This window comes from Schistocerca nitens, chromosome 8, assembly GCF_023898315.1.
Source record: "Schistocerca nitens isolate TAMUIC-IGC-003100 chromosome 8, iqSchNite1.1, whole genome shotgun sequence".
NCBI lineage: Eukaryota > Metazoa > Arthropoda > Insecta > Orthoptera > Acrididae > Schistocerca > Schistocerca nitens.
In genome coordinates, this window is record NC_064621.1 from 40,900,596 (window position 1) to 40,914,207 (window position 13,612).

General features: G+C 43.7%; 1 protein-coding gene across 1 annotated transcript in view; it reads left to right on the plus strand.

Annotated features, from left to right (window-relative positions):
* The first annotated feature begins 845 nt into the window (after positions 1–845).
* Positions 846–13,612, plus strand: part of LOC126198667 (juvenile hormone esterase-like) — a 178,754-nt gene continuing 165,987 nt past the window's right edge. Inside the window, exon 1 of the mRNA XM_049935153.1 lies at positions 846–962. The gene's annotated coding sequence lies outside the window, so the exon portion shown is untranslated. The remainder of the gene's footprint in view (positions 963–13,612) is intronic.

Consider the following 13,612-nt stretch of genomic DNA (forward strand, 5'->3'; position numbering starts at 1 on the left):
TTTCATTTGCATTTTTCGTTTCATTTAGATGTAACCCTTTCCTCCCTCTTTACCGACAAATTAACTTCGGTGACGAATGCTTTTCCCAAATTTCCATTAGGTGCACGCGGTTTAATTTTTCACTGTCATTAAGGTCGATAAGTGAGGGGGAGGTTATAACTTCTCAACAACAGATTCGGTGACCGATGGATTGGTAGAGGCGGACCAATTCCATGGCCTCCACGCTCTCCGCAACTCAACCCTCTTGACTTTCATTTATGGGGACATTTGAAAGCTCTCGTCTACGCAACCCCGGTACCAAATGTAAAGACTCCATGTGCTCGTATTGTGGAAGGCTGTGATACAATACGCCTTTCTCCAAGGCTGCATCAGCGCATCAGGGATTCCATGCGACGGAGGGTGGATACATGTATCCTCGCTAACGGAGGACATTTTGAATATTTCCTGTAACAAAGTGTTTGAAGTCACGCTGGTACGTTCTGTTGCTGTGTGTTTCCATTCCATGATTAATGTGATTTTGAAGATAAGTAATAAAATGAGCTCTAACATGGAAAGTGAGCGTTTCCGGACACATGTCCGCATAACATATTTTCTTTCTTTGTGTGTGAGGAATGTTTCCTGAAAGTTTGGCCGTACCTTTTTGTAACACCCTGTATATGTGGAGGTCACAGCCTCGGGTTTAGTAGTGTAGCACATTGTTTTATTGCGAGATGACTGCGGGGCCGTCAGCGGTGCATCAGACAGGCGGGCCGGCAGCGCAGCGCGCAGGCGCAGAGGGCCCCCCTCCCCCCTTCCGACGCCGCGGTCCACGCGCGCCCCGCGTGACGTAGCCGGGCCAGGCCGCGCGCCGCCGGCGTCCACGTGCCGCCGGCCGGCCGCCGCCTCTATAAAGATGCCGTCGCGACGCCCCCGCCGACACACGCGGACACGCCACACGTCGCACACCTCCACAACCGTCGCCGGTAAGACGCCACGCGCCGCCGCCGCCGCCGCCGCTGCTGCGTCACGGCACAGGTCTTTGTGCCAAACATTTACTTGTCCCTGTCCCCCCGCAAGCACCGTGCCCTTGCAGCTATTGTTATTTTGCGTTTCCGAAAGTTGAAACCCGATGGGTTGTAATCGCTCTCCATTCCTTCTATTACACGCAGTCGTCTTCCTCAAAAACATTTATAGTATTCTCACTATGTCCGTACATTAAGGGTCGAGCTTTCGATGATGTTCACCATTTTCTGCTTCAGACGTACTGAATATTTTCGAAAGCTCGAGTTTTAAATCAGACATGACGCTGATGCAGATCAACTCAGACATTTTTGGTCGTGTCGGTCCAGCGGGTAGGGCGCTGGACAACGGCCCTGGCGGGATTTTTCTTCGTTCCATTTCTCTACAAGACGGTGCGCGCTCCACTCAGCCTCCTATCAAACTGGGGAACCTTTCCGGGGGTAAAAGGCAGTGCGGGCGAAGGGCTCGCCACACTTCCCTCCTAATGCCCTGGCAGACGGAACGCTGCATTCTTCCTAGAGTCGGGTCAGAAGCCCGCTCACGGGTTGAGCGCCATCTACATTTATACTGCACAAGCTTCTGAACAGTATTTTAGTTTTCAGAATGAGATTTTCACTCTGCAGCGTAGTGTGCGCTGGTATGAAACTTCCTGGCGGATTAAAACTGTGCGCCCGACCGAGACGAGCTCGGGACCTTTGCCTTTCGCAGGCAAGTGCTCTACCAACTGAGCTACCCAAGCACGACTAACTCCCCGTCCTCACAGCTTGGGTAGCTCAGTCGGTAGAGCACTTGCCCGCGAAAGGCAAAGGTCCCGAGCTCGTCTCGGTCGGGCGCACAGTTTTAATCTGCCAGGAAGTTTCATACCAGCGCACACTCCGCTGCAGAGTGAAAATCTCATTCTGGAAACATCCCTCAGGCTGTGGCTAAGCCATGACTCCGCAGTATCCTTTCTTTCAGGAGTGCTAGTTCTGCAAGGTTCGCAGGAGAGCTTCTGTAAAGTTTGGAAGGTAGGAGACGAGATACTGGCAGAAGTAAGGCTGTGAGGACCGGGCGTGAGTCGTGCTTCGGTAGCTCAGATGGTAGAGCACTTGCCCGCGAAAGGCAAAGGTCCCGAGTTCGAGTCTCGGTCGGGCGCAAAGTTTTAATCTGCCAGGAAGTTTCAGTATTTTAGTTGCAACGAGGTCCATAGCCATTCTGCACTGGCAGTTATTGTTGGGATTGAACCGCTTTTACTTTATAGAGGCGAACCCGACCCTGGGGTCGCAATTGCTAAGTAAGTATGCGAATTTGATATATGTTCTAATATCCTTCTCCCGCTTCTCTCTGTCCATCTCCTGCTGCCCCCTCCACCTTTCCCCTCTCTGTGTCCATAGACTCTCCTCCCCCTATTTGCACCTCCTCTTCCTCCCTCTCTCCGTCCTTGTTGAGCATTGTTGATACCAACGAAACCTTGACTGGGAACTGAAGTCGCTGGGTATATCGATTGGGACCATTGGTATGCAGGGTACCACAGACCTCTCCTGCTGCTGCTACATCTGTAGTGACAGTAGCTGCAGTGACAGTATTTCGCATATTTTCTATGTACAAACAGGTCATATTGCAAAGTTCACTCCATTCAGATTCCGTAGTACAATTCTAATCAAAAGCCGATAAGCCACAAACACAGTTTTCCTGTCTTCTGCGAAAACCGACTGCGAGGAAGAAATAACAGCGCATATCTGTGTATACAAAATTCAAATGGCTCTGAGCACTATGGGACCTAACATCTGAGGTCATCAGTCCCTTACAACTTCAGAACTACTTAAACCTAACTAACCTAAGGACAGCACACACATCCATGCCCGAGGCAGGATTCGAACCTGTGTCCGTAGCGGTCTCGCGGTTCCAGACTGAAGCGCCTAGAACCGCACGGCCACACCGGCCGGCCCTGTGTATACAATTTTTGTTTGCAATTATATGGGCTCTAATTGCACAAGGAGAAACAATATATAAATGGCAGAAACAATTTGTCTAATTAATTAAATACCGTGCTACCGTAGTTAAAACTGACTGCGAGAAATGAAACGAACCTGACCATTTCCACAGTACAGTACAGCACAGCAACAGCATTTTCTTTCTCTCATTCCGTTTTAACAGAAAACCTATGCATTGTGGTTTAATAAATAAAAAAACACTTATCTTATGCTCGTCTGAATGTTTATTAAAATATCGTGCAAAAATCTGAAATAAGTCGGCCAAGAAATTTTAGAGATGTTAGAATGTTTAATGTAAGTATATTAAATTTCTTGACCGACTTATTTCAAATTTTTACACGGTACTCCAATAAACGTTTAGACGGGCATAAGATAAGTATTTTATTTTTTTAAAACAACATACGCAGGTTTTCTGTTAAAACTGACTGCGAGAAATAAAATGCTGTTGCTGTGCTGTGCTGTGCTGTACTGTGGAAATGGTCAGGTTCCTTTTCGTTCTCGCAGTCAGTTTTAACTACGATAGCAGGGCATCTAAATCATTAGGCAAATTGTTTCTCCCATACATATTGTTTCTTCTTGTACACGTAGAGCCTATATAATTTTAACCAACAAATATATATATATATATATATATATATATATATATATATATATATATATAGCTTATGTCAGTCAGAACATTTATTAGAATGTCATGTAAAATTCTGGAGTAAACTGGTCAATAATTTTTCGATGTTATTGCAAACAATGGTGTACATAAAAAGCGCTCAAGTATGTGTTTTTACAATATATATATATATATATATATATATATATATATATATATATATATATATATAGGGTGTACATAAAGTCCGGTAACGCTTTCAATTACTTATTGCACAAGAACCAAACATTGTAGAGATATCATTCATATGTCATTTTGAAGAGAAACCATGAAAGCTTTTTTTAAATGTGTACCGCCACAGCATAGTTTGGTAATTTGCCGATAGTCAGCGCTAGTCGCATACATGGCGTGTTTAGGTACGGAGCGAGCGTTCTGTGTGTTGGAGTTTACTGTTTCATGAAATGGCCTCCCCGATTACCAGATCTCGCTCCGTCTGACATTTTTCTGCGGGGACACATCAAAGATCTGGTATAGGTACCGCCTCTACCACGTGATGTAGCAGAGCTGCGGGAGAGAATACGGGAAGCGACTGCCACAGTCGAAGATGCCATGCTGGGACGGGTATGGCAAGAATTCGATTACGGTATTAACGTCTGCCGGGTCACTCAAGGTTCGCATATCGAATGTTTGCAAAAAAAAAAAAAAAAAAAAAAAAAAAACTTTCAGAGTTTCTCTTCAAAATGCAATATGTATGACATCTGTACAATGTTTAGTTCTTGTGAAATAAATAACTGAAAGTGTTCCCGGACTTTATGTACACCCTGTATAGCTTATGTCCGTCAGAACATTTATTAGAATGTCATGTAAAATTCTGGAGTAAACTGGTCAATAATTTTTCGATGTTATTGCAAACAATGGTGTACATAAAAAGCGCTCAAGTAGGTGTTTTTACAATCGCGTTTCCGAATGGAACATTAGGTCAAAGTTTCAATGGCTCTGAGCACTATGGGACTTAACATCTATGGTCATCAGTCCCCTAGAACTTAGTACTTAAACCTAAGTAACCTAAGGACATCACACAACACCCAGTCATCACGAGGCAGAGAAAATCTCTGACCCCGCCGGGAATCGAACCCGGGAACCCGGGCGCGGGAAGCGAGAATGCTACCGCACGACCACGAGCTGCGGACTCAAAATTTCAAAGCAATCGGTGAAAACTTTCGGAGATTTATAACATTCTGAATAAAGGAATATTTATATTTGTATTCGCACACGAAGATTGTTCATTGCTACGTATTTTCGGTGATTTAGCCACTCCCAAGATTAAAGTATAACCGATTAAACGCACATACTTCTGTAGTTCTGTTCCGCTTCGTCGGTGCTGGCAGGGATTATCGTAGACACATCAAAACATTTGGATAAACGGGGCAAAACATTTGCTGGGCAGCTTGGGAGATTATCTATTACTCATCGCCTCTGTCAACAATAGATGAGACTAGCGTAAGGCTTGTGTGCGTATCAGGGCGAGGCATTTTACGACGACCGTAATAAAATTTCTGTGTAAGATCGGCCACAAGCGCACGTGAATTTAACTTGTACTCAACCGTTGAAGACCTGCGATCCTTAAAGTGTACCTTTCTGAGTCTCATTTATGATGATGATGCAAACTTTCTAAGCGGGCTGAAATCACACGATTTCTTAGCAGCAAAAAGAAAGAATACTTGGCTCATAGTCAACGTAGTTATCTGCGTTACACAATTTAGTCCGATCCGCTTCTAAAATTATGTAACGCGGTTTAGTATGTTGACTGTAACCCAAGTAGCGGTGCATGCGTTTACCTAACACGGCGAAACTATAAACCTGTGAAAAATATAAAACAAAAGACTGGCTTAACACAAAGAACCACAGCCATTACGGCAGGCTAATGTACGTGGCGGGAAGTACATTGTACGAATATTATCGATTGGCTTTCCAATTCCATTCGCTTGCTTTTATCTTACTGCCATCGACCCTACGCGAGTTATACAATGGTGGCAGCATGACAAACACTCAAAATTCTTCGAATACGGCTCCTCTAAACTAGCTCAAATGGGCATCGCTGGACGATAATATAACGTTCTTTTCGCGAAATACTGTTGAGAAAGTTTAGAGAAAAGATATCTGCAGCTGACTGCACAACGATTATACTGTTTCCTACGTATATTTCGCGTACCGACCGCGAAGAGAAGATAAGAGAAATCAAGGTTTGTACTAAGTGGAGTAGGAAAGGAAATGACTAGTAGTGGTACGTAGTGCGCTCTATCATACGTCATACGGTGGTGTGCGGAGTATGTACGGAGTAGATCTGGATGAAGTCTCCGCTATTCCTAATTCTGATTTTAAGTGATCGTCCCACTTCACATCGTTTCTCTGTATTGGCCATGAACACATTCCAAGTGACGAGCTGGAGATGTTCACCACTAATCTTATAGTCAGATACAATCGGGTTCTTCCTCTTTGTTTCAGGCACTATCTTACAAGTATTCACATTTAAAGTGCGTAACCTGCCAGCTTAGCCGAGAGCGCTAATGCTCTGCTTCCCGGACTCGGGTAGGCGCGCCAGCCCCGGATGGAATCCGCCTTGCGGATTAACGACGGGGGCCCGTGTGCAGGCCAGCCTGGATGTGGTTTTTAGGCGTTTTCCACATTCCACTAGGTGAATACTGGGCTGGTCCCCACGTTCCGCCTCAGTTACACGACTTGCAGACATTTGAAAACCGCACTATTTCATAGTTTACATTAGACTCAGACATCCGGGATACGGGGTGGCGACAGGAAGGGCATCCGGCTACCCTTCCGATCCTAACATCATCAGACCCATAGTAACAAGGCCGACCCCGCGTTGAAGTGGGACAAAGGCCCAAAGAAAATGATGATTCGCACTTCAAGTGCAGATTTTGTCCACGCCCTTCCGCAGCTTTTTATGACCGTCCAGCAACGATACTTGCTTGCATCGTCAGCGCCCTGTCTGATTTATTGTATATGTACGTTGAGAACTTGAGTGACCTTATCACACTTCCTTGATATTACTTCTGTTTTTGTGGAACATTCGCCACAGATCAGTGCAAAACCATTATGTGCTTGTCTTTATTTTTTTATTTTTAATACTACTTCACCCATTTATAATGGGTTTTGCCATCACATGACCAAGAAAACACAAAATTCTAGAGTGATGATTCCTAATCTATATGAAGACTGCACTCACTTCGTGTGAAACTCAGTTTCGTGACTGAATATTACAGGGATGTTTGCTGGGAAATCTCACATCAAGCGCAAATGCTTTCACCGCTTCCCGAGCTAATTGTTTCTCTTGTGCCCCAACAGAGAATAACGCGTGATATTACCGCACGCTCTCATTGCGGCGTTAGTAGGCTGTACAACGTGGCAGGTAAACTTCCTCAGTTAAAGTCGGAAATGTCATTAACGATCTTCGCAAACTACGAAACTCTTACATCCTGAAATGGCAATACATCGCCTAACAGCTCTGCCTCAGTATTTATTTACACGCAGGATTTTCGTGTCTTCACTGGTGATGTCAGAGAAACGTAGTGAAAATCTACCGAGAGCTCTTCGTTCTTAAGAACGTTCTCTACGTAACGTGATTTTTTCGTTTTTTCGTTGGCTCCAAATAAATCTCGTCAATTTAATCTTGGTAGCGGCGGTAAAAACCTAGTAGACACGCGGAAATAATGCCCGGGTCTAACCAAATCAGCACGTGCGGTCTTACGGGTAGAAGTTGGCTCTCCAAAGGCGATAGGAAGAAAACTTCGAATATAAGTTTCCTTGCGTTCCACGTAGTGCGTTGTGCACGTGGCTTGCAACCGTACCACGAGATCCTTTATTTATTTATCTAACTGCTTTGAACTTCATAAACAATACGGTCATACAGATCGGAAAACAGAATCGAAATGGCTTTGGTAAATTTTCTAACTGCGATGACCTTCCTTCTAACGCACTTTATTACTCCTGTGCTATACCTATGTATGGAACAACGAAATCGATAAAGATTCAGAAAGGGGTCCGGCAAGGCTGCATACTGTCACCGTACTTATTCAATCTGTATGCAGAACATGTTATGAGGAATGCGAGGCTAGATGAAGAAGAAACAGGAATTAAAATAGCTGGAATAAATGTAAACAACCTCAGGTACGCGGATGATACGATCCTGTTGGCAGAAAGTGAAGAAGAATTGAGAACATTCTTACTGAAGGTGAAAGACGAAAGTGAAAAGGCCGGTCTTATGCTGAATGTGAAGAAAACGAAAATTATGGCAACTACACCTACAAATTCGTGGCATACAGCAGGAGAAACCATGGAGGTAGTGACCACATTCAGTTATCTCGGTTCCCAGATCTCTGCTGACGGCGACTGCAGCCATGAAATCCGGAGACGCCTGTTGCTCGGTAGACAGGCGATGTCAAACCTTGACAAGGTTATAAGGTCCAGAGATATAACACTAGCAACAAAGATGCGTATTGTGAAGGCTATGGTCTTTCCAATTGTGATGTATGGATGTGAGACCTGAACCATTAGAAAGGCTGAACGGCGAAGAATTGACTTCTTCGAATTGTGGTGTTGGAGGAAACTTCTTAGAGTTCCATGGACTGCAAAGAGAACCAACAGATCAATATTGGAGCAAATTAAACCAGATTTCTCCCCGGAAGGTCTAATGTTAAAACAAAAGCTGACCTACTTTGGACACACAATGCGAAGGCATGCCTCGCTGGAAAAAACATTAATGCTGGGGAAGATTGAAGGAACTAGAAGAAGAGGACGTCAGAGGATGAGATGGATCGATGGCATCACAGAAACAATGTGTTCCAACCTGGAAGGTCTACGGGAGAAAGTGCAAAACAGGAAAAAGTGGCGTGATTTGGTTCATGGGGTCACGAAGAGTCGGAATCGACTAAACGAATAGAGAGGGAGAGAGAGAGAGATACATTGAAAATTTTACAAAAAATAATTGCTTGCTTTCGATCTCCAGCGTGGAGGGAAATCAGAAGCAGTACTGACTCTCAACATCGTTAGTAGAATTACAAACTGCACGTTTGCTCGCGAATCGCAAGGACGGACAATGGCCTTATTAAGCTCTGGCCGCTGAGTGACTTAGTTGGGACATTGTGTTTATAGGAAGCCTGCTCACACTGATACGTATCTGCGAGCTGATAGTTGTCACCATCCAGCTCAGCGTGAAGAGTACTTCGTACCTTGGTTCACAGGGCCCACGTTATCTCAGACCCTGAAAGTTTGGCAGCTGAGCTATCGCATCTCGAAGTTACCTTTCGTCAGAATGGTTATAGGAGAGGCAGATGAAACGTGCGTTGCGCTATCAGTCTTCTGTGCAACGGGTGAGTGACGATAGCAACGAAGTGGCACCTAACTCTACGGCCTTTTTGCCTTACGCAGGATGCATTTCCAACAGGATTGGTCGTATTTTGCGGAAATATGATGTGCAATGTGTTTTTCGACCACCTTCTACAATTAAGGCTCTGTTGGCGTCCGTAAAAGATGATCTTGGTTTGCGTAAGGCTGGTGTCTTTCCTTGCAGTTGTGGCATGTCATATATTGCACAGACAATCAGGACTGTGGAAGACCGGTGTATTGAACATAAGCGTCACACACGCTTACAACAGCCGAGAAAATCCGCTATTGCAGAACATTGCCTTGACACCGGTCATCCTATGGAATACAACAACACGCAGATTCTGGCTTGCAAATCCATCTACTGGGATAGTGTTATTAAGGAAGCTGTTGAAAGCAAACTATCAAGCAACCTTATAAACAGAGATGGCGGATTTTGTTTAAATGTTGCTTGGAATCCGGCTCTGTGTCTCATCAAGAAACTGAGGGACAGAATTAGTGCTACCTCACCTGTTAATAGTTACTATCGATATTTCTGATGTTGGTTATCTTTGGTTGTGTGTTGACTCTGCGGTTACTTGTTCTCTGTGTGGTATCTTCCTTGTTTCTCCTCTGTGAACCGAGGTATTAAATTCCCTTGCGCATTGCTTCCTCCTTGCAGTTGTGCCTTGAGAATGGCAGGGTATGCTACTGTCGAAATATCGGCGGTGGTCGACGACGTTATCCGGCAGAAAACCGGTAAGTTATTTGAACAAGTCTACAGTTATTTGAATGTGTTCGTCAGTAAGCGAATTGGCGCATTTGGGGAACTGAGATCGAGATCGAGAAGTCTCTTCACCCTCAACGGGTGACTGTGTGGTGTGCAATGTCCAGTCACTGAATAATCGGTGCAATATTCCTTTATGACACTGTGACTACCGAACGATACGTGAAGGTTTTGAAAGATGATTTCATCCCCATTATCCAAAGTGACCCTGATTTCGACGTGGATCACGCAAGACGGAGCTCGACCCCATCGAAGCAGGTTCAAATGGTTCAAATGGCTCTGAGCACTAAGGGACTTGCATCTGAGGTCATCAGTCCCCTAGAATTAGAACTACTTAAACCTAACTAACCTAAGTACATCACACACATCCATGCCCGAGGCCGGATTCGAACCTGCGACCGTAGCCCATCGAAGCGGGAGAGTGTTTGATGCACTGGAGGAGCACTTTTGGGACCGCATCCTGGTTCTGGGGTACGCAGAGGCCACAGGCATGGACCGCGATTCGCCGCCATATTCTACGGATATGAACACATGCGACTCCTTTTTGTGGGGTTATATTAAAGACAAGGTGTACAGCAATTACCCCAAAACCATTGCTGAGCTGAAAACAGCCATTCAGGAGCTCATCGACTGCATCGACGTTCCGACAGTGGGTCGTGCAGAATTTTGCTATTCCTCTGCGCCACATCATCGTCAATGATGGCAGGCGTATCGAACATGCCATAACCTAAATCCGAACATGCTAAGTTTGTTTCATGCAAAAGTAACTCATATTTTAAGTGACAAAATGGAATTCAATAGAGCTTTCTACATCATCTACTGATTATTACTACAATGACTTTACAAAATACGTATGGTATGTCTTATGTCTTATCAATGGGCAACATCGATAGTTGATATTTCGTCTTTAACGTCGATGTTACGAAGTTTCATAGATTTCAGTATCGATATTAAAATATCGATGATTACAATCCCAATGAGTATGTTTTCAAAACAAACGCTGACAATCGAACATTCCAGACTTTTACACGAAGCACTGTCTTCTCGGCTGCGTCTGGAAGCAGCTACGTCAGACGGTCATACGAGTACACCACACCGCACAATCCAGACTATGGGGGCGCCCATGGTTACCAGCGTAATACGTCATCAGATTAGCGACACCCATGCTCTACTCGAAGAAAAATGAAACAAATTTTAAGCAAAAAAAAAAAAAAAATCACTGTGGACATTCACTTTCCTGTTAGTATCAAGACAATCTACTGCCAAGTTTTGCGACAGATCGACAATAATCGTACAATGGAAATAATTTTTTTTCCAACGACATTACTAGTCAAAAACTATCGCGTTTTTACACTATTTGACACATGTCGCCACGCGAGTCAAGTCTCAGTGCACCGACAGACGGCAGAATAAATGTATATTACTAAAGTAGCATTCTGTTGATAGTGAAATTCAAAACTGTAGACGTTATGTTATAGTCTAGTACAATACCTGTACTATTAATGGGAGCATTAACTAACTCGATGCCAGTTCTTCCTGAGTCTCACAACGTAGATTTGCAGACGGTACTACTACACACACTGTTGATTTCTTGTTCGGAGATTCATGTATTAAGCAAAAGCTAACGTGCCGACGTGTTTGCCCATTGATACGATATAAAATATACCATACGTATTTTATGAAGTCATTGTATTAATAGTCAGTAGATGATGTAGAAAACTCTATTGAATTCCACTTTGTCACTTAAAATATGAGTAGCTTTTGCATGAAACGAACATGTGGCTCTTCTGTTTTACAGACTGTCCATAATGCCTTGTTATAAAACCGACTACAGCATGATAAATGCAAGCGCGGTGACATGACAGTTGTAAATTGTCTTAGTTGTGTTGGGAAAGTACCAGAGCTCCAAGCGCTAATAGAAAGCACTGATGCTCAAACCGTTATAGGCACTGAAAGCTGGCTAAAGCCGGATGTAAGCTCAGCTGAAATTTTTGGGAACTACGTAACGGTGTTCGGAAACGATAGGCTAAACACGGTTGCCGGTGGCATATTTGCTGCTGTCAGAAGTAGTTTAACTTGTTGTGAAATCCAAGTAGATAGTTCTTGTGAGTTAGTATGGGCAGAGGTCATTGTTGGAAACTGAAATAAGATAATAATTGTATCCTTTTACCGACCTCCCAATTCAGATGATACAGTTGCTGAAAGGTTCAAAGAACACTTGAGTTTGATTTCAAACACGTACCCGACTCATACGATTATAGTTGGTGGTGACTTTAATTTACCCTCGACATGTTGGCGAAAATTTTTGTTTAATTCCGGACGTGCGCATAAAATATCGTCGTAAATTGTGCTAACCGCATTCTCTGAAAATTTCGAGTAGCTATTTCATGAGCCCACGCGAATTGTAAACGGTTGTGAAAACACACTTGACCTCATAGCAACAAATAATCCTGAGTTAACAACGAGAATCAAAACCGATATAGGTATTAGTGAACACAGAGTTGTCGTCGCGAGATTGAATATTGTAACCTCAAATCCTCCAAAAATAAACTAAAAATACCTATTCAAAAAGCAGATCAAAATTCACTTGACGCCTACCTGAGAGACAATCTCAATTCCTTCCAAATTAATAACACAAGTGTAGACCAGATGTGGCGAATTCAAAGAAATAGTATCGGCAGCAAATGAGAGATTTATACCAAATAAATTAACAAACGACGGAGCTGATCCTCCATGGTACACAAAACGGGTCAGAACACTGTTGCAGAAACAACGAAACAAACACGCCAAATTTAAACAGACGCAGAATCCCCAAGATTGGCGATCTTTTACAGAAGCTCGAAATTTAGAGCGGACTTCAATGCGAAATGCTTATAACAGTTTCCACAACGAAACTTTGTCTCGAAACCTGACAGAAAATCCAAAGAGATTCTGGTCGTATGAGAAGCATGTTAGCGGCAAGAAACAATCAATGCCTTCTCTGCGCGATAGCAATGGAGATACTATCGAAGACAGTGCTGCCGAAGCAGAGTTACTAAACACAGCCTTTCGAAACGCCTTCCCAAAAGAAGACGAAGTAAATATTCCAGAATTCGAATCAAGAACAGCTGCCAACATGAGTAACGAAGAAGTAAATATCCTCGGAGTACTGAAGCAACTTAATAAAATCAAGTCTTCTAGTCCAGAATGTATACCAATTAGTTTTCTTTCAGAGTATGCTGGTGCATTAGCTCAATACTTAACAATCATATACAACCGTTCGCTCGATGAAATATCCGTACCCAAAGACGAAAGATGCACAGATCACACCAATATTCAAGAAAGGTAGTAGGGAGTAATTAACTAAATTACAGGCCCATATCGTCAACGTCGATATGGAACAGGATTTCGGAACATGTAGTGTGTTCGAACATTATCAATTATTTCGAAGAAATCGGTCTATTGACACTCAGTCAACATGGATCTACAAAACATCGTTCTTGTGAAACACAACTAGCTCTTTACTCCCATGAAGTGTTGAGTGCTACTGACAAGGGATTTCAGATCGATTCCGTATTTCTGGATTCCCGGAAGGCTTTTGAGACTACCACACAAGCGGCTTGTAGTGAAATTGTTTGCTTATGGAGTATCGTCTGAGTTATGTGACTGGATTTGTGACTTCCTGTCAGAGTGGTCACAGTTCGTAGAACTCGACGGAAAGTCATCGAGTAAAACAGAAGTGATTTCTGGCGTTCCCAAGGTAGTATTATAGGCGGCCGTTTGCTGTTCCTTATCTGTATAAACGATTTTGGAGACAATCTGTGCAGCCGTCTTAGATTGTTTGCAGATGACACTGCCGTTTATCGACTAATAATGTCATCAGAAGGT